The sequence below is a fragment of the Dendrobates tinctorius genome, unplaced genomic scaffold, assembly GCF_039654945.1.
Source record: "Dendrobates tinctorius isolate UK_male_01 unplaced genomic scaffold, ASM3965494v1 ptg000161l, whole genome shotgun sequence".
Lineage (NCBI taxonomy): Eukaryota > Metazoa > Chordata > Amphibia > Anura > Dendrobatidae > Dendrobates > Dendrobates tinctorius.
Genome location: NW_027361828.1, coordinates 2,201,216 through 2,222,065, shown reverse-complemented (window position 1 = coordinate 2,222,065; position 20,850 = coordinate 2,201,216). Strand labels below are relative to the sequence as shown.

Sequence of the window (20,850 nt, the reverse complement as noted above, 5' to 3'; positions counted from 1 at the left end):
TTTTCCCAAAATTTGTACTAAGCAAGAAGTGAGGCATTTTAAGCATTAAAAACATGTATTTTACATCTGTAGAAGAAGCAGGGGGTAGAGCAAATCAAGAGTAGATGCTGACTGTATGGCCCGTGCACACTATCAGTGTTTGGTCAGTATTTTACCTCAGTATTTGTAAGCCAAAACCAGGAGTGGAGCAATCAGAGGAAAAGCATAGTAATAATAATTTTATTTCTATAGCGCCAACATATTCCGCAGTGGTGATGGATGATAACATCCATGGAAGAAAGTTTCAAGGAAGATATAAGGTATAGCTGATTATTATGTGTTATGACTGACACGTACAGACACCTGGGTTTGCAGGAAACCAAACAGATGACAAACTAGCTTAAAATGAAACACAAAGTGAGAAATACTATAGAAAACAGCACAGTGTTAGTCAATGCAGTTAAACAGCCACAGGTAAAATATTGAGTAGCTCTAATGCATAAGAGTACATGATTGTCATCAGCTCATAGTGAGTAGATAACGTATAAAAGATATTACCTTAACATTATTGATGACTTTTGTACCTAACATTGTATGCTGCCTACATAAAAGAAATTAAACTGGTCAATGTTTACACGACATACACAGGAGCAGGACATGTTCTCTAGATGTCTAATACTGGGCTTCGAATTTGCCTCAATCCCAAGTTCTTCAAGATCACTAAAAGGATACATTAACTGGACAATGATAATCTCAATGTCAAGACTTATCGGGTGAGTTGTATCCTCTAAGCCTCAAATCCGGGTGGGCACACAGACTCTGGGTCTTGATGCAGAAAGCTGGAAAGCACATGGGCAATGAAGAATTGGCATACTCTGGAATCTCAGGACCATCAGGAGAGATGAAGTGGAACTCAGCAGGGATGGAAGCTACTAAAACACAGTATGCACAAAAGGTGGAGCACACCAAACACAGAGGTCTAGAAACTCAATCACGGGTGTATATGTCAATGGGCCTTAAATAGGTCTAGGGAGATGATGTCTTTGATCCATACTGGGTAACCTGCAAAAGCCGCCGTGATGCACAACAGAGGGCAGAGGATCCAGGAGAAGGGAGCGAAGTCTGTGATATCTGGAACAAGTGAATATCACTCAACATTATCAGCTGCTTCGATACAGTGTCCAGTTTGTTAAAAAAAAATAAAAAACATTTAAAAGGACGCACATTGGATTTTTTTTCCGCTCAATTAATTGCAATGTGGTGGGTCGCCCTCGCACCACCAGGGCAGCGGGGTACTCTGTGCCGGGCCGGTGTCAGGTGGGAATGTGTCACAGCAGCGGCGACCCGGTCCGTGGCCCTGGGCGCCCAATATCAATGGCATTGATGTGAATGGTGTTATAGTTTATTAGAATAGTTTGTGACACCACCCGTGGTATTTGGCAAGTAAGATGTTGAGCCAACGCTGCATGTGCTGCTGAAAACAATAATTTTTGTTCTGGCATAAACAATCCAATCACTCAGTGAATAGGCAGCATTTTGCTTATTTAGTATAATGCACCCCATAGTCTCCAAATAGTATAATACACACACCATAATGCTCCATACAGTATAATGCATTACCTGTGGTCCTCCATATAGTATAATGCACTCCTCATAGTAATCAATATAGTATAATGCACCCATAGTCCTCCATATAGTATAATGCCGCTCCCATATAGTATAATGTACAACCCATAGTCCTTGCTAAAGTCTAATGCAGCCCCAGAGGAGTATACTTCAGCCCCACAGGAGTATAACGCAGTCCCACTGGAGTATAGCGCAGCCCCACAGGAGTCTAACGCAGCCCTCACAGAGATATAACACAGCCCCGTCAGAGGCATAATGCTGACCCCACAGAGTATAACGCATTCCCTATAGAATATATTGCATCCCCATAGTCATCCAGTATTATGGCCACTATCTACTCACTGATTTAAAAAATAAATAAGTACAATATTCGCCTCTACTTGTTCCCCTGCTGCTCTGGTCTCTGCAGTGCATCTAGTCACCTCAGCCGCTCCACTGACTGGCATAGCATGGGGCATGATAAAGTGCTGTAATCACACCCGTTGTGTCAGGGGAAAGGGGGGATGATGGGAGAGGGAGCGTCACCTGACACTCTCCCCTCCATCATTGCTTTCAACTGTAAGGGCATCTATGATGCTGATACAGTTGAATGCATGATGCAGAGAGATAGTATTGGCACCAGGCTCCCCTCATTGACGGTCCCCATAGCAGCCACATGGTCTGCCAATATAAGTGGCATGCCACTGGCTGGGGGTCCTTGGGTACTGGGAGCCCAAGTCAAATGCCCAATTTGCCTGCCCCTAATGCCGACCCTGCAAATATGTGTGCTATCATATTACACTTTGTCTTTCTCATTTCACATTACTGTTATTTGTGTCCTTTATACTAACACATACTGTCATGGCTGAAAGTGTTGGCACAGTTATCATTATTATTATTATTATTATTTATTATTATAGCACCATTTATTCCATGTGCTTTATATGTGAGGAGTTGAAATTGTTCCAGAAAAAGAAGTTTTTCTTCCAGAAAATTAAAGCAATTATGCATATTTTGTTATAAACATGTTTATTTTCTTTGTGTGTATTGGAACAACACAAAAAAAAAAAACAAAACGGCATATTGGACACAAAAAACAAAAATGGGCCGGACAAAATTGTTGGCACCCACAACGTAATATTTGGTTGCACACGCTTTGTAATAAATAACTGCAAAATGCTTCATTTTCTGTAACAATTTCAAGGGTCCAAAACACTTTTGGCCATGACTGAATGCCTCATTATTATAACCAACAGACGTATGAAAGGAAAACTTTACAAAATAGCAAAGCAATCTCCAACAAACTAAAGATGGCAATCCGCATTGAGTAAAAGTAGGCTGATGGTTGTACTACTGTTAAACGAAAAATCATATCATTTTTTTGTCAACATTATAATATACAGTGGCTTAAAGTGAATTTGTGAACAGGTTTTTGCGATTTAATCTGAGAATAGCATAATATAAGGCAAGTGAGCCTGATTCTAACAATGTATTACTTGGTTTACTTGGTGCAGCAGTTGGACATACCCAGAATTTTCTTATCTCTGCTTTTAGATGCACCATGAAGCAGTGCTGAGAAAGCTAACCCCGCCCACACCAGACTCTCTATGTATATTGTCTATTGACAGTGAGCTGCTTGTCACAGGGGGGGGGGATGTGGTCGGACCAGGGTACATACACTTCTATAGTCCAGCAGTAAGTATCTCCTAGTAATAAAATCTTCATTGTACCCTTAAGCTTTTGCATGTTGCAAAACCTAGACCGTATTCTTAGCACCCTGAACCTCTTCCTGTGAGTCCCTTAGGGTATGTGCACACATTGCAGATTTGTGTGCGGATCCGCAGCAGTTTTCCATGCGGTGTACAGTACCATGTTATCCTATGGAAAACAAAAACCGCTCTGCACATGCTGCGGAAAATTCTGCGCAGAAACGCAGCTATTTATTTTCCACAGCATGTCAATTCTTTGTGCGGATTCCGCAGCGTTTTTACACCTAGTCCATTATAGGAATCCACAGATGTAAAAATGTAGGTGAAATCTGCAGTAAATCCGCAAGTAAAATCCGCACGAATTCGCAATGTATGCACGTACCTTTATACTGATTTAGAATGAAGGGGCAGGAGTAATCAGCAGGGATCAGGACTTTAGTTACAGATCTGGATAGTAATTGCTTTAACGCAGTTGTGCAGTGGTTTCTGAGTCACTAAATAATAAATCGCACAAAAAGACAAAGCTTTTAAGTCTGTTTTTTTTATTTATTTCAAGGAAGCCCAAGGCTTGTTAGTTTAATAAAATAGTTACCTTGTAATAATAAGCGCTGTTCACTCTGTGGTCAAAAAAGACATTAGCTGCAAAATAATAGAAACTTTTTGTGTCTTATTGATGTCTCATTGAAGTCAGTTGAGCCTCATAAGAAAAATTTAAGGTGAACTACTCAATTTTGATTTCCACAAATGAACTGAGCCTCTGTTTAACTTCAATAATGCTTAAAGCACTTGATTTGCTTGAATTATGTATAACACAGCTCTTCCATAGCAGCTGAATTCAAAGGCTTCCGCTTTACATCAGTAAATCTCCCGAGACACGATTAATCCTTCTTTTAATCTATATTGGTCCAAAGTTTAAAGCTGATTACTTGTGTAATATAACTATCTGATAGTATGAAAAATTTTCTGTTTCTGAGTTTTAAATCCATTTTTTCTTTTACACAGGCATAGTTAAATGATCAAAATTAACATGCTTGAAGTTACCACTAGTGGGAGCTAAAGAGCATACCAAGCATTCTATAATGCGCCTGTGCACTGCAGTACTTTGGAGTATTCCATGCATGTGCTTTGACTGTGACTCAGCTGCGACACATGCAGCTGCGGTGCCAATCAGCTGTCACGCTCCATGTATCTGGGTTCCCGCTGTAGCTTATTAGGTAAGCGCTATAGCTTGCCGAATAAGCACGGATCCGAACAAATAATAATAATTTTTATTTCTATAGCATCAACATATTCTGCCGCTCCTTACATTACAGAAAGTTCTTGTACAGACAATAAAAACTTTACAGAATAACACATAATTCAACAAATACCAAGAGTAGTCAACCATCAGGTAGGCAACAATCAACCATAAAATGCAAAAGTTGGAACAGTCTCACCCATATGTGAAGTAAGGAATCGGCTCCCCAAGCCCACCATAGCTGAGTAGATGTCCTGTTGGAACAACACTATTTCCAGGACTGCAGGTGCTTCTCTTAAAATTAGAATATCATCAAAAAGTTAATTCATTTCAATTCTTCAATACAAGAAGTGAAACTCATATATTATATAGAGTTATTACAAACAGAGTGGTCTACTTCAAGTGTTTATTTCTGTTAATGTTGAGGATTATGGCTTACAGCCAATGAAAACCCAAAAGTCATTATCTCAGTAAATTAGAATACTTTATAACACCAGCTTGAAAAAATATTTTAAAATCAAAAATGTTGGCCTACTGTAATGTATGTTCAGTAAATGCATTCAATACTTGGTCGGGGCTCATTTTGCATCAATTACTGCATCAATGCAGCATGGCATGGATGCGATCAGCCTGTGGCACTGCTGAGGTGTTATGGAAGCCCAGATCGCTTTGATAGCAGCATTCAGCTCATCTGCATTGTTGGGTCTGGTGTCTCTCATCTTCCTCTTTACAATACCCCATGAAGTTAAGGTCACGAGAGTTTGCTGGTCAATCAAGCACAGTGATACTGTTGTTTTTAAACCAGGTATTGGTACTTTTGGCACTGTGGACAGGTACCAAGTCCTGCTGGGAAATCAAAGTCCCAGAGTCTGGAAGAAGAGTGAAGAGGCACACAATCCAAGCTGCCTGAGGTCAAGTGTGAAGTTACCACAATCCGTGATGGTTTGTTTCACCAGACTAGTTGTCCCACTCAGCATGTGGGCGTCGTAACATGATTTGCAAGAGCTCTATACAAATTTCTTGCATGCATGTGACTTTCTTACCCACAGGTTATTGCATCTAAGAAGCCATTTGTACACTTCCTGGCTTCAGAGGCACACTGCGCATGTCTGAAAGCAAAGATGAAGCTTGATCTTTGGCTCCTCAGTTGACGTAAGGCTTCTTCTTTACTTCTAGACATGCGCAGTGTGCCTTTGAACCCAGGAAACGTATACCCGACATCAGAGACACAATAACCTGTGGGAAAGAAAGTCACGTGCATGAGCAAAATTTGTAGAGCGATGGCAATGACTCAGGCTCTTGCAAATCATGGTATCGTGCACATAGAGGTTTAAAGGTTAATTTGCATCTTAATAATGGATATTAAAAAGACTTTTTAAAAGATCTCTTAATACTGTATACCAAACACAATAAAGCGCTTGTTAGGCAGGGTGTTTATAAAGGAATAGAGTGATGTTGGTGGTTTGGATGGCATGGAGGGCCTGTCAGGTTTCCTTTAAGACTATTAATATATGAAAGAAAGCAGAAAATTAATAACTTTGGGTAAAAATACATTTCCAGAACTTGAAATTGATGATATATTCCTCACAATCGCTATTCAATAGAGATGAGCAGATTTTCTTGAAATTCAAATTTGCTGACAAAATTTCCTGAAAAATTGTAGGCTTCCCAAATAAATTCCTACAAATCTCAATATTGAAAAGTCTGCATTTGCTCAGAAAATTCATATGGTTGAGAGAGAGAGGACCCCACTGACCATAGCAGCATACGCTCTACAGAAGAGAGAAATTTTCCATGTTTCTCTGGAGATGTATAAGCTTTGTTCCACCAGGGACTGCTGGTCTCTGACTACCCAAGTACGACCCAAGTACTGACCTGCACAATATAAGGTATAATAATCTTCTAGATGTCATAGCTGCAGGGTATTTTCTCACTCTGCTTCAACAGAGTGGGAAATGTTTAGCAAACTACGAAAGGAATCTCAAGATTTCAACTCAGCAAGAAACTGTGAATTTTAGGGAATTCAACTCAGCTCCATCTTCTGCTGTTTTATCTGCTCATCCATAGTTGTCATTATCAGATAAGTGATTCTCAACACCTCCACCAACCAAACAATTGATGGGGCCAGAAGTGGTACAACACTGTATATTCTGGCAGAGAATGGTACTGCAGCATTCTGATATTCACTTTTTTCTTGATCTAACAAGCTATTTAGCTGCCCATTTTAAGTGAGTTAGGAGGGGAAGCTCTCCCGTGGCGTCCTCATGTTACTAGTTTTGACCCTAAAGGAACCTGTTAAACTGTTACTTGCTGTAGAAATAACTGCTGTGAAAAGTTCAACCTTACGAATGTTGTTCTGAAAAAAATCTATGAAAAGCAACATTTTTGATGCCCCCAAAATGCCAATGCCAATTTACTAACAACTGACAATGTCAAAGCCTTTCTAAAATAAACATAAATGGGAAATGCTTTTTGCCATTGTACAGTCAGAGAAAAGACACTACAGCGCAGTTAATATAGAACGCGAATGGATTCCAAATACAAAGCTCAAATGTCTCATCATCAGGAAAGCACAAAACAAAGGTAGTCTACGGAATAATAAAGGTTATGAAATGTCATAACAAGCAAGTCTGGCTGGATTCCAACATAAAAAATATTGTTAATACAGAACATAAAAAACTCAACTTGTCACTTTCCAGACAAAAGTAAATTTCAAAAAATAATTTCAAGCGCAGAAAAGAACTGAATAGCAGTATTATAGGATTTGATTTAGTGAATATGGTAAGCTGCAGTAAGAGAAAACAATGGTTAAATTTTTATTTTTTGTTTATTTTTTTAGGCTGAGGCTGCATGGAGACGTGTTGTTCAACAGCAATTTTCAGACAAGTCACACATTCAAGTGTATTAGGGCAACTTGTCTTAATGTAACACCCTAGAAAATCATTATTTGTGATGACTTGAACCATCTTTTGATTTGGGTCTTATTCATTACTGAGCTGTAGTTGCCTGTTTTAGGGCCATAAAGTCACTGCATTCCTTCAATTCTGAACTTTTTTTGAAGACTTTGCAACTTTAGGTTGGCAATATTCATTTCCCATGTGTTGTGAATTCTCTTGATCTGACTTCTAAGTCGGGGCTCCCTCTGGTGGTTACTGCAGGTAGTGGAGCTGGCCGGGTTGATAGAAGTCTGCCACCTGACGACGATGATTGGAAAACAGGGGTTACTGACTGGGAGGATATAAGTGAGCAGGCTTCCCTCAGTTGCTGCTGGTGATTTGTTTCTTCCTGTGCATTTTGAGGTCTGCTGTCTCCTGCCTGTCTTCCTGCATTTTTCAGTTAAGTTGTTTATTTGCTAATCCTTTGCATCTGATCTGGTTTTGCCTCTTTTTGCTTTGCTGTGAGGGTTCAGTGTGCTCCCTGCTGGGGCAGTGCTGGACTCAACTCCATGTGTTACAGCTTGTGTCAGTTTGTTCAGTTCCCTGTTATATTTGCTGCCAGTTCACACCAGAATGCTGATATAGTGGAGGAGAGGTCGTGAGACCTCAGTGTTTTTTGTACATCAGACTTGTTCGATTTTTTAGGGTTTTTTGCATGATTGCAGACAGTGTCTTTCCTTCCCTATCCTATCTAGACAGTTTGGGCCCCATCATTTGCTCAGTCTATTTTCTGCCTGTGTTTGTGCCTCATCTTGTCTCACCGACATTATATGTTTGGGGGCTATCTATTTCTTTGGGGTTCTACTCTGGGGCAGTTTAGATTTCACCTTTCTTGCTTTAAGCTTAGTTAGGGTATGTGCACACGATGCGGATTCTGATGCGGTTCTGCAGCGTTTCTGCAGCTGCAGGTCCGCAGCAGATTCTGCTGTGTTGTACAGTACTTTTATTTCCTATGGAAATTAAAAAACGCTGTGCACATGCTGCAGATTTTTCCGCGCGGTTTTGCTGCGGTTTACAATCCGCAGCATGTCAATTGTTTGGTGCAGAAATGCTGCAGTTTTACACCTCATCCATTATGAGGTGTAAAACCGCAGGGCAAAACCGCAGATAAACCGCAGGACTTTTGTCCTGCGGATTTACCTGCGGTTTTCTCTCCAAAAACCGAACACCAAAAAAACTACGTGTGCACATAGCCTTAGTTCTCCGACTGTGCCGAGGCATCTAGGGCATCGTAGGTACGGCTACTGCTAGTTGTGTTGTTAGGATTAGGGGCCTGCAATCCACTAAGTTACCAACCTTTCTGGTTTCCTGGTGGCCTAGCCTATTCCTGCCATCCTCCTCGGTGACCTATTCATAACACCCATGCCTGTGCATATCTGTAATCCACTAACTCTTAGAGTTTGTGAACACGTCTGGCCTTAACATCTTGACCATTTTTCCTCTTGGGTCATTTGCACTTTTCTTGCTACTTGCCAATTATCTATATTTTGTAAACAAAAAAAATGTGACAAAACAGATGCAGAAAACTCATCAGGATCCATCAGAAATTGTTGTAATCCATCTGAAATTATCTGTATCATACATTTATCAAGTTGGAAGCCATGATAGTATTGTTAATTATAAATGTCTTGGAGCTCTACCCTTGTGGCAGACAGGATACTCTCACGATATCAATTCTTCTGTTCCACCAACTTTACATGCATAAGGCCGGCTTCATATTAGCATTTCTCAGAGCTGCGGAGTGCTGTGGACGTCCTCTGTGAAGCTCCGCCCATTACCGCACCTCCTCCGGTCAGCTCTGCCTACGTCCGCATGCGGCCTGCGTGCCTATCTTAACATTAGGTGTGCAGGCCGTGCGGATGTATGCGGATGACCCACATCGAGCGCAATATGTTGCATGTTGCAAAATGACACATGCGGACGCATCAGCATACATACGCACGGCCTGCATACCCAATGTTAAAGATAGGTACGTAGGATGCATGCGTAAGGGAGGAAGTATGCAGCCCTCCGCACTCTTGCCAAATGCAAGTGTGAACCCAGCCTAAGAGAGTCTTATTTTATGTATAAATAGAAATAAACATGTTTTCCCAACAAACTGTTAGTTATCCTTTTAGAATTATTTTATAATGATCCCTTTCTACATTTAACCCCCTAGAATACATAATATTTCATTTACATATAAGTTGCATTTCTAACTGAGACAATTTTTATTGTGTCTCCCCTCCACTCTTTATGTAATGCTGCTGTTTCCATTAACTTCAAACCACTCTGGTTTATTTGGTGCATTTTGAAGTGCGAGGACCAGTCTATATCTCATATTCTTCAGATGTTCACTCTTTCTAGTTTTTAATTTTCTTCCTCTTCTCCTGAGTGTAAAGGGAAGAACAGACAGTAATGTGGCCAGAAAATCGTGTGAGGATGACTGAATATAGTTTTTCTTAAATGTTATTAGACAGTGCAGTTTTTTGACTGAATGACCCAAATTCCCAAATTCATTAGTCAAGATTAGTTGATTGCATAGACTGCAGAACAGGAGCATCACACCCCTGTAGTTTGTCCTTACCCTAAATATTTCCCAATCTATTCCTGTAAAAGACATCATATGGGTTTATTTCATTGGAAATCTATGTGCACAAGTCATCATCTTTTTTTAGTAGAAACTGAAAGAAAAAGAGCGCAATAGGGTCTTACCCGAGAAAAATAAAGATATAAGACAATGATTTATACTCACCCTCTGCAGGAGAGTATCAGGCATAAAGGAACAAAGGTCAGCTTGCTGCACATCCAAATGACCACGCCGTGGCCATAAATCTTCAGATTCAAGCAGGGAATTTTTATGGATTAAACGTGCGCTACCAGACCATCACTCCTCACAAGTTGTATGGTTAATACATTTATTTCCCTACGCGTTTCAAAGTTAAAAACTTCTTCCTCAGGGGATGATAGGTACATATCATCCCCTGAGGAAGAAGTTTTTAACTTTGAAACGCGTAGGGAAATAAATGTATTAACCACACAACTTGTGAGGAGTGATGGTCTGGTAGCGCACGTTTAATCCATAAAAATTCCCTGCTTGAATCTGATCATCTTTTTTTAGGCAGAAACCATCAGAAAAAGCACCCCAAATCCGTAGCAAAAAAACAACATTTCTGTACACATGTTCTGTATTTTGCTACATCTTTTAATAGCATCAGGGTTCAAAAATAGTGATGGGCGAGTAACATCATTGCTCGGGTGATCACTGAGTATTTTGGCGTTCTTGGCGATTTAGTTTTCGTCGTCTCAGCTACATGATTTGTGGCTGCTGGACAGCCTGAATACAAGTGGGAATTCCCTAACAAACAGGCATTCCACATATGTAATCAGGCTGTCCAGCAGCCACAAATCATGCAGCTGAGACGATGAAAACTAAATCTCCGAGCACGCCAAAATACTCGGAGACCACCCAAGCATGCTCGGGAAAACCCGAGCAACGAGTATACTCGCTCATCACTATTCAGAAACCTTGAAGAGGTTAAAAGCAGTAGCATGTTCATCCTTTGCTACTGTAATGGAAAGTATAGAGAAAAGAAGCCAGTGGCGAAGCCGTTTCAGAAATAAGATTGCCATCATTTTGCTAAAGCGGCTTTGCCTAGGAAAGATTGGTGTCTCTGCAATCAGAAAAAAGATATTGTGTGCAGATGCCCCAATGGATTTATGATGCACTTTACCAAATTCACATGTAAGGTTTTTTTTTCTCATTTGCTAAAATGTACTGTTTTTTCATCAGTGTGCTGGATCTGCTTTTCCATTTATTTATTGTCCATCTCCCCAATTCATCACAACCAACATGAACAAGGATGGTCTTGATGAGGGAGCTTGTTGGAGTCAGACTCTTCTGATTCACTAGAGGAAAACACCTAATTAATGAGGAACCTGTGACAAGTGGCACGCGCCTCGCCACAAATCTTAATCCAGTCAAGAATTAGATTACGCCCCTGTCCCTCCCCCGCTCTGCCTATTTTGGTGAAGTTTGGTTAAACTGGTGTTACACTGAAATGTTATGACTTTTCAAAACTGATTTCTGACAAAATCACTTCAATGAATCAGAGCCCATGTGTCTACTGTTACCACCAGTATGTTTTCAGTTTTTTTCGGATGGAGGTTTCTAAAGCTTTTTAAAAAGTGAATGAAAAATGAACAGCACACGGATAAAAGTCAAGTGGCATCTATATGCTGTCTTTTATTTCTTGTGGACACATTTGCATAATTATTTTATGTGGACCATTGGTCAGCAAAAAAATCCTCACAGGTGAATAACATCACAGAGTATAAAGTATGTTAATGAAACACATTGACTGCACATGTACACAAATTCTGATGTGTGAATGAGCCCTTACGCCAGTTTTGTTAGTCCATGAAAAACAGACTGTGCTCGGATCACAGTAGGCAGTATGAACTCCTACTCACCTCAGCTAATGGCCTCCTAGACATATAGGAGGCAGTTAGCTCAGGTTAGGAGAGGGTTGTTGAGGGTGAAGATACCAAGTGAAGGGCGCTCACAAAATAGCACAATTTTTCAATGGCTGTATCTGCCAGACATCTGAAGAAGGCTGGATACAGTGGAAACTGCTATCATGGGTGTGCCCTTCACCTGGTATCTCTCACCTTTATTGCGCACTGCCAGAACTCCCTTAGAGGAATATATACGCACACCAGGTTGGCTGTACCTATTAGATTTATTTCATGCAGTTTTAGGAGTTGTGCCCAAATATGAATATAATATATTATATAATATAAACTTCAACAAGTGAGCAAAATCCTTGTTTTTGATTTTAATCTCTCTTTTTAAAACTTGCTACACTCAGAAAGTGTCATCTTCTCTTCTCTTTTTCCTTAAGGGAATTCCATTATTGGTATATAGGAGAGGGGTATTGTGATCCTAACATTGTATTTGTTTCATGGATGAATGAATTTGACCTTAGTGTATAATATCCACGGCCATATTATGAGTGCGCCAAAAAAGCCTTTTCAAGTAGTCCAAGTAATACTTTTACTTATGTTTTTAGAGCGTGGAGTTAAGTTTCCATTAATGAACATTTTGCATGAATGTAAGCACATTGATGACATAAGAGATGAAGGCTGATTTCCATATAATTCACTGCTTATTTACTATAATGAAATGTCACCAACAAGATTATGTAAATGTATCTAATCTATATAACCCATATATGCTAGATCTCAGTCTATATATACATCAATAAATGTATTTTTTTTGTACTGGATGGTTTTGTTGGTAACGTGAGGAAATTAACAAATCTGTTGATAGGCGAGAGGAATGTATATTTGATTTTGTATCCGCATCATCAAAAGGCATATAAACAGGAGGTATTTTGGAATAGAAATTGCTTTCAAAATACTACCGTAAATCCTTTTTGGCACAATCTTAATTCATCACACACACAGATTGCTATAACAGGCTAAATCGTTTGGTACTAGACTTTTTAAGCATCAAAAGCTGAAATGAATCCTTCGCGCCACCTGATTTGTATTACTAGCATTTTTCACATTTGAAAGCTTGTTTGCCTTTATTGGTTTATAGTCTAATGCTGAGAGCGTCGATATTAATTGGCCTTTATCTGCATACTCATTTGCTAAAAATGGATGTGTGTTTTAAGGTGTGTGTACAATGATATTTCAATTTTCTAGCACTGCGTAGTAGAGTTGGACAGGGATTACCTGGGTCCATCAAATAAAATTATTCTGGAGGTTTACGCTCCATCTATACCAACCATGTGCATCACAACACATAGGACAGTTAGGACCCAATTCATAATTGTATTTCAACCTGTTTTATTTCTTATTATGAGATGTTTTGCTCCTTTATGTGTCACGGATATTCATCATTCCATTTGCCCCTTTTATCAATCTCTTTTTCTAAGCGTTCATCTGTATTGCTTTAGTGTACTATTGTAAGTGGAGTTTGGGGAGCCCAGGTCTTTTTACCTGATTCATAATTTGCAACTTTTCAAACCCTATTCACGTGACCCCCTGGAGTGTTTTTATGTACGTCTGGAATTTTTCTGCAAATTTTTTCAAATGTTAATGGAGCAATAACAAAACAGGTTAAAGACAAATTAAGTAGCATTTTTTATTTTTCAAAAATTCATTAACCACATTCGACAATTTGATGAATGTGGCCCAAAAAGGTCTACAAATATTATAAGACAAGAAAAGTGACATCAAAATGATGAATTACTGTCATTTTCCCTCATTATCACCTGCATTGACTACAGCAATTTATTTTTCTTTGGCCTACTATCTTAAACTCTTGCAACCCTCCAATTCACCATCAACTCTGATCCTGGTTAATCTGCCTGTCCTCTCATTACTCTTCTGTCTTTCTCAATCCCTTAACTGGGTATTTACTGTCATGAGAATTTAGTTCAAAATGCTAGCAATGATTTACAAAGCCATCCACAACCAGTCCGCTCCAAACATTAGTGATGTAATATCTCCATCCCTTTCCACACATAACCCCAGTCCCCACAAGACCTCCTTCTTTGTTGACCTCATCTGCTTTTCACAGAAATGTCTCCAAAACTTATCCTGACCATCCTTCCCCTCAGTAGAAACCTTCAAAAAAATCAGAAAACTCAACAATACAGAAAGTTCTTCTGCCAACACTTGTGTCTGAGCAACTTCTACCTTTTCCTACAGTTTCCATAGTCCACTTCCATTGGATACTGTAGGCTCTCATGGGCAAAGTCCTCTCCCCCTCTGTACCAGTATGTCATTCACTTTATGTTGATGCAAATGATAAATGAAATGGCAAAAATAGCTGGTAGCAAACCGATCTCGTAGTATCACTATTAGATAGTTATAGCAGAATGCCAGGGCAAAATAAGTCTGTAGTCTTCCCCTTAGTTTGAGTACATCATTTTGTGGTGAATTTGACATGTACTGTATGCTATAAAAGGTAAAATACAAAGTGCAAGAAATGTAAGGTTCTGTCAGAGAGATAATAGTTGAGGAGTACTGAGAAGTTGCTTTATAGAATGTGAATTGTTGACAGTGTATAATATGTTTTATACTGCAGTATAACCAACCACTTTCACAGTACCTCAATCCCAAAGAACATAACACCATTTAAGCTATGAGTCCTCATGTATTTGTATCACATTTACTTATTTATAAATGATAAAAAGAGAATTATTTCACTGGAGTCCCTAAAGCCCCCCCATACATATTAGATAGCTATTGGATGAATGATCATTTGGCCAAGAGCTATCTCTCCCAAATCCCCCATATACAAAAACTCTCAGCATGGTTGAGCGCTCCTATTTTCCCTATGAGAGACCTGCTGCCATAATACTTTTGCTGCCCCTTACCTCCCTGAGAATAAAGGCATAAACTGCTGAAATTCAGTATACCAGATCCTTTTCTACCCAGATAAGAACTGTTGGAGGAAAGTCGGAAGCCCCCATACATATTAGACTGTTGGCTGATCCCACCAATATTGGCAGTCTTAGATGACTTACTCTGTATGTCAGGGGCCTTAAAAAGAGAGATTCATATGCACCGTCCTCAACCTCTGCACACACCCTTAGGCACACACCCATAATCTTTCATTAACCCAGTACATAGAAAGTTAATGGAGAGTAAAGGAAGACATTGGAGGAAAAAATCTTGACTTCAGCTTTTCCTAGCTTCCAGATAGAATTCGCAGGCAGAATGTGTATATTGTTCAGCTGTGTGAACTTGTTTGTAGAAGATTAAATCATTTTGCAATAGCAGTCTCTCTTTCTAGGGCCAACACAAATGTACTGAACAAATGGCGGTTTGTTTCATACTCAAAGCCACATTAAAAATAAGTGTATCTAATTCCAAGTCACAACATTAGCCCAAATTCATTTTCTGTTTGTCTGAGCGCCAAACAGATTATTATATTTGGGCAGTGATTCACTGAAACATACAGATTTGCCAGCGACTGAACAGAATTTCTGAGATTTCTGCATCAACGACACAGGAATATTTCATATGGATTATGTGCCTGCCTGGTGCTGCGGTTTTGAATGTGACGGCTAATAAGAGAGCAGTGTTTCATTGAACGTATTGGAAATGCATTCAATGTACAATTCCACTATCTATCTATTTATCCATCCATCCATTCATCCATTATTATTATTATGCATTTATATAGCGCCATTTATTCCATGGCGCTTTACATGTGAATAGGGGAAATATAGACAAGTATAATAAACATGCTTAAGACAAGGGACACACAAGTACATAAGGAGAAGGGACCCTGCCCGCGAGGGCTCACAGTCTACAGGGATGGGTGAGGATACACTAGGAGAGGGTAGAGCAGGTCGCATGATGGTTCAGTAGACCGAGGATCATTGCAGGCTGTAGGCTTGTCGGAACAGGTGGGTCTTCAGGTTCTTCTTGAAGGTTTCCGTTGATGGTTAGAGTCTGATGTGTTGCGGCAGAGAGTTCCAGAGTATGGGGGAAGCACAGGAGAAGTCTTGCATGCAGTTGTGGGAAGAAGAGATAAGGGGAGAGTAGAGAAGGAGATCTTGAGACGATCGAAGGTTGCGTGCGGGTAGGTACCTGGAGACCATGTCACAGATGTATGGAGGAGACAGGTTGTGGATGACTTTGTATGTCATGGTTGGGGTTTTGAATTGGAGCCTCTGGGCAATAGGAAGCCAGTGAAGGGCCTGGCATGAGGAGGCTGGGGAATAGCGGGGAGACAGGTGGATTAGTCGGGCAGCAGAGTGTAGGATGGACTGGAGTGGTGCCAGAGTGCTAGAGGGGAGGCCAGAGAGTAGGAGGTTGCATTAGTCAAGGCAGGAGATAAGAGCATGCACTAGTGTTGTTGTGGTTTCGTGGTTGAGGAATGAGCGGATTCGGGAAATATTTGTGAGTTTGAGGCGGCAGGAGGAGGCGAGGGCTTGGATATGTGGTTTGAAAGAGAGCGCAGAGTCGAGGATCACCCCAAGGCACCGAGCGTGCGGGACTGGGGAAAGAGAGCAGCCATTGGCATTGACGGAGAGGTCTGGTGGAGGGGTAGAGTGAGATGGGGAAAGATGATGAATTCTGTTTTGTCCATGTTCAGTTTGAGAAAGAGAGAAGAAAAGAAGGCTGAGATAGCAGACAGATATTGTGGGATTTCAGTCAGTAAGGAGGCGAGGTTGGGTCCAGATGTGTGTCATCGGCGTAGAGGTGATACTGCAAACCATGGGATTCTATGAGCTGTCCCAAGCCGAAGGTGTAGATGGAGAATAGTAGGGGTCCTAGGACAGAGCCTTGAGAAACACCGACAGACGGGGCGAGGTGAGGAGGTGGTGTGTGAGAGGGAGACACTAAATGTTCGGTCTGTTAGGTATGATGAGATCCAGGATAGGGCCAAGTCTGTGATGCCAAGAGATGAGAGTCTGTAGCAGGAGGGAATGGTCTACGGTGTCGAAGGCAGAGGACAGGTCCAGGAGAAGGAGGACAGAGTGGTGTCGCTTGCTCTTGGCGGTTGGTAAGTCGTTAGTGACTTTAGTTAGGGCAGATTCAGTTGAGTGATGCGGTCGGAAGCCAGATTGTAACCGTTCAAAGAGGGAACAGGAGGAGAGGTGGGAGTACAGTTCAAGATATACATGCTGTTCCAGTAGTTTTGAAGCGTAAGGGAGAAGAGATATCGGGTGATAGTTAGACACAGAGGATAGGTCAAGGGAGGGCTTTTTGAGGATGGGTGTGATTGAGGCATGTTTGAAGGATGAGGGAAAGACACCATTTGTAAGTGAAAGGTTAAAGAGGTGTGTTAGAGATGGGATGAAGACTGTGGCCAAGTTAGGGATGAGGTGGGATGGGAGTGGGTCGAGGGCACAAGTGGTGAGGTGTGATCTTGACAGAAGGGTGGAGAGCTGATCTTCTGTCATGGTGGAGAAGCTGGCTTTTGCAGAACAGGGCTGAGCGGCTAAAAGGGGCATTAGGGGCTGCGGGCCAAAGTTTTGTCTGATCGTGTCGATCTTCTGCTTAAAGAAGGAGGCAAGGTCTTCAGCAGAAATGAAAGGCGAGGGAGGAGGTGCTGTGGGACGGAGTAGAGAATTGAAAGTGTTGAAGAGCTGTTTAGGGTTGTGAGACAGGGAGGATATGAGAGATGCGAAGTAAGTTTGTTTTGCGGCAGAGAGCGTGGACTTGAAGCTGGCAAGGAACTGCTTGTATGCGCTGAAGAGCTCAGTAGAATGGGTTCTCTTCCATCTCCACTCAGCGGCCCTGGAAACCCGTCTCAGTTCGTTGGTCAGGCTGGTCAGCCAGGGCTGCCTGTTGATTGTTCGAGTTTTGCTCTGCATGAGGGGGCAGCCGAATTAAGTGTTGCTGTTATTGTGGTGTTATAAAAAGTGGCAGCAGCATCCAGCCATTCATCCATCCATCCATCCATCTATCTACAAGAGAAATAAAACAAGGCACTTTTATTAGCCCAAAAGCAGCGACATTTAAGCCCACCCATTGCTAATGTTCATACTGCTGCTTAATTCTCTTATTTCTATCTGCATGCAGCACATAGCTACAACACTACATAATATTTTCCTGTGTCAAATTACTACACAACACTGGTGTCAACTCTACCCCTTGTCAAAATGCGATTCACTAGTGTAAGAAATATTCTGATCTTAAACCAGCAAAAACTAATTGGAGATTTCAGCCCTGAAGGCTGTAGAATTGTGAACACAGATCTGGGCTCTTCAGCAAAATGTAAGGATCTGTACAATATAATATAATAAGTTACAAAATGATGAAACTTGGTGACATTTACTTTTAAACGAGGGGGAAAAGGGTATGATCTCTGTATATGTCCAGATTGAGATTCTGATTTGGCTTTTATCCTAAGTCATATTACAAGATTCGTTATAGGGTTGATTGTGAATGGTAGGATCACTGCTTCCAAGAAGTAGCGCTATAGAGTTCAAGTCCTCTTTCTCTCTGAAGAATCAATTTGCATGTATATATCCACACACCAATAATGATCAAACCTAAAATAAAAGCAAAATGAGCAAACACCATGTAGTAAGTAAATAGACAAACAGCAGAGTACAAGTCAATAACATATCGGGTACTTAGTTGATAAAAACCATCCTACTGTGACAAGGTGTACCCAATCAGGATGGTACCTACAGTATATCTCTAGTGTTACAAGTTTCTATTTGTCACCAGACCTCAATATACTGTAGATACAGCAGAGCTGGACCCAGGCCCAACTTATTAGACACCTGCCCACGGAAAGCTGTATAGACAAAGTGCCGAGTTTTCCACGGGCAGGAGTCTGAACATTTGGGCCTGGGTCCTGCTCTCCCCCATTTATATTGAGGTCTGCTGACACATAGAAAAGTTTAACACTAAGGATAGTACCGTCCTGATTGGGTTCACCTTGTCGCGGTGGGAAGTCTTTTATGCTTTTTTCATCAAAATAGTATCAACTAAGTAAACTATGTTATTTACATGTACTATTACCATTTACTTATTTACTTTAGGATATTTAATCATTATGTTTTATCTTCGGTTTGTTTTCTGTTTTCTGAAAGTACACCTACGCCCAGCTCTTATACCAACATGTGTGCTCGCTCATGTTTTTAGTTTTCACTAATATTGGTGCAGATTTTCTTTAGTTTGTGATTGATCGGGCACTGTAAGTGCTCATCCAGACATCATTTTTTCTTGTCCAAGTTTATTTGTGTCTTTCTTGGACGGCACTCATGCCTATGATTGTCTATGGGGTAGCTCACCTGCCTGATATTTTTCTTGGACCGAGTGGTCCGCACAAAATCTCAGAGACTTGTCTTTTAGTGATCCGAATGTTGAATCAAATTTGCCAATGCGAGTCTTTGGATCTGTGAAAAAAAATCAGACATCATTCAGACGCCATCCTTGTGCAGTCCGTATTTCTCATGCTGTTTGAAAGGAGAAAACTGAGAAACCTCCATCAGTTTTTTTCTTCAGCAGAAAAACTGATGAAACTCTGACCAAACTCTGAAAGTAAAAACTGCCACTGAGCACACTGATGAAGTTTGTGTCTACTTGATAGTTTGGGATTCTGTTCCAATGTGAGTTCTATAAACTGTTATTCCATTTGAGGAGATTTGATTTTTTGTTTAAAGTCCATTTCATGTCTAAATTAACCTAGATCACAGATGACTTTTTCATTAGTGACTTTTGATTTTGATCAGTGATGGTATGGCAATACACTGCTCTGTGTGCTGTAAAATTAATGTCTTTTTGTTATGGCTTCTCATATGAAAATGATGTCACATTTTGCAAACTTTTCATGCTGAGATAATTAAAGGGGTTTTCTGGACCGGGAAGAAAAGTCTGCAATTAATCTTTGTGCCTGCAGACTGCCAAACAGTGGCAGTGTGCTATGGGCGAACTGTCACGATTCCCCTTTATTCCCAGAGTAGCTGGACGGTACATGACAGCGATTTGTATAGTTGTGGTCACGTGCCGATTAGATTCTTCTCTGCTTCTCTCCGTTTGTTAGTAGGAGAATCTGGTCAAAGTGACTGCGGCTATGCAAATTGCATACTTGTTGTTACACGACCGCCCAATTGCATGGAAAATACAGGGAAATGGAGACAAGATATCTGCACCAATATTAGTGAAAACCACTTTAATACAAGGACACAAACGTTATTTTCTTTCTTTGAGTTTGGCTTTTCAATCAGATTAGGTAAAACTTATCATTTCTATGAGGCTGTTTGAATTTCTGACTGTTCTAATCTACAGTACAGTTAAGAGGCAATAGTCTGAGATTTTGGCTCATACTATACAGAGCCCAAGTAAGATCCTTTCTTGGTACTACTGTACCTTCACATAATACTTCAGAGTAAAATAAATATGTTTGTAAGTCCTAAAAAAGTCTTACCGTGCTTTTAAAGTGCAAATTCAGTTTACACTCAAACTGATCTCCCATACACATACTGGGGTTACTCACGTTCGCCATACTTTGCTGAATTTACTGCTATGTGGTCCTACTAATATCCTAATGTCTCTCACCCATACTAGGGACCCTCACGTTTGCCATACTTTGCTGAATTTACTGCTATGTAGTCCTACTGACCTCTCCTACCCATACTAGGGTTCCTTACGTTTGGCCAAACTTTGCTTAATTTGCTGCTATGTGGTCCTACTGATCTCTCCTGCCCATACTAGGGTCACTCACATTTGGCCAAACTTCGCTGCATTTTCTGCTGTGTTGTAATATTGTTTGTTCCTACCCATATTAGGGTCATTCACATTTGCCCATACTTTCCTGCATTTGCTGCTATGTTGTAATACTGATTGCTCCTACCCATACTAGGCTCATTCATGTTTGCCATACTTTTCTGAATTTGCTGCTATGTGGTCCTACTAA

At 40.6% G+C, this 20,850-nt stretch overlaps 1 protein-coding gene across 4 annotated transcripts in view; it reads left to right on the top strand.

The window, feature by feature from the left end:
* Nucleotides 1-20,850, top strand: part of INPP4B (inositol polyphosphate-4-phosphatase type II B) — a 1,297,521-nt gene that overhangs the window by 1,001,694 nt on the left and 274,977 nt on the right. The window lies entirely within an intron of this gene.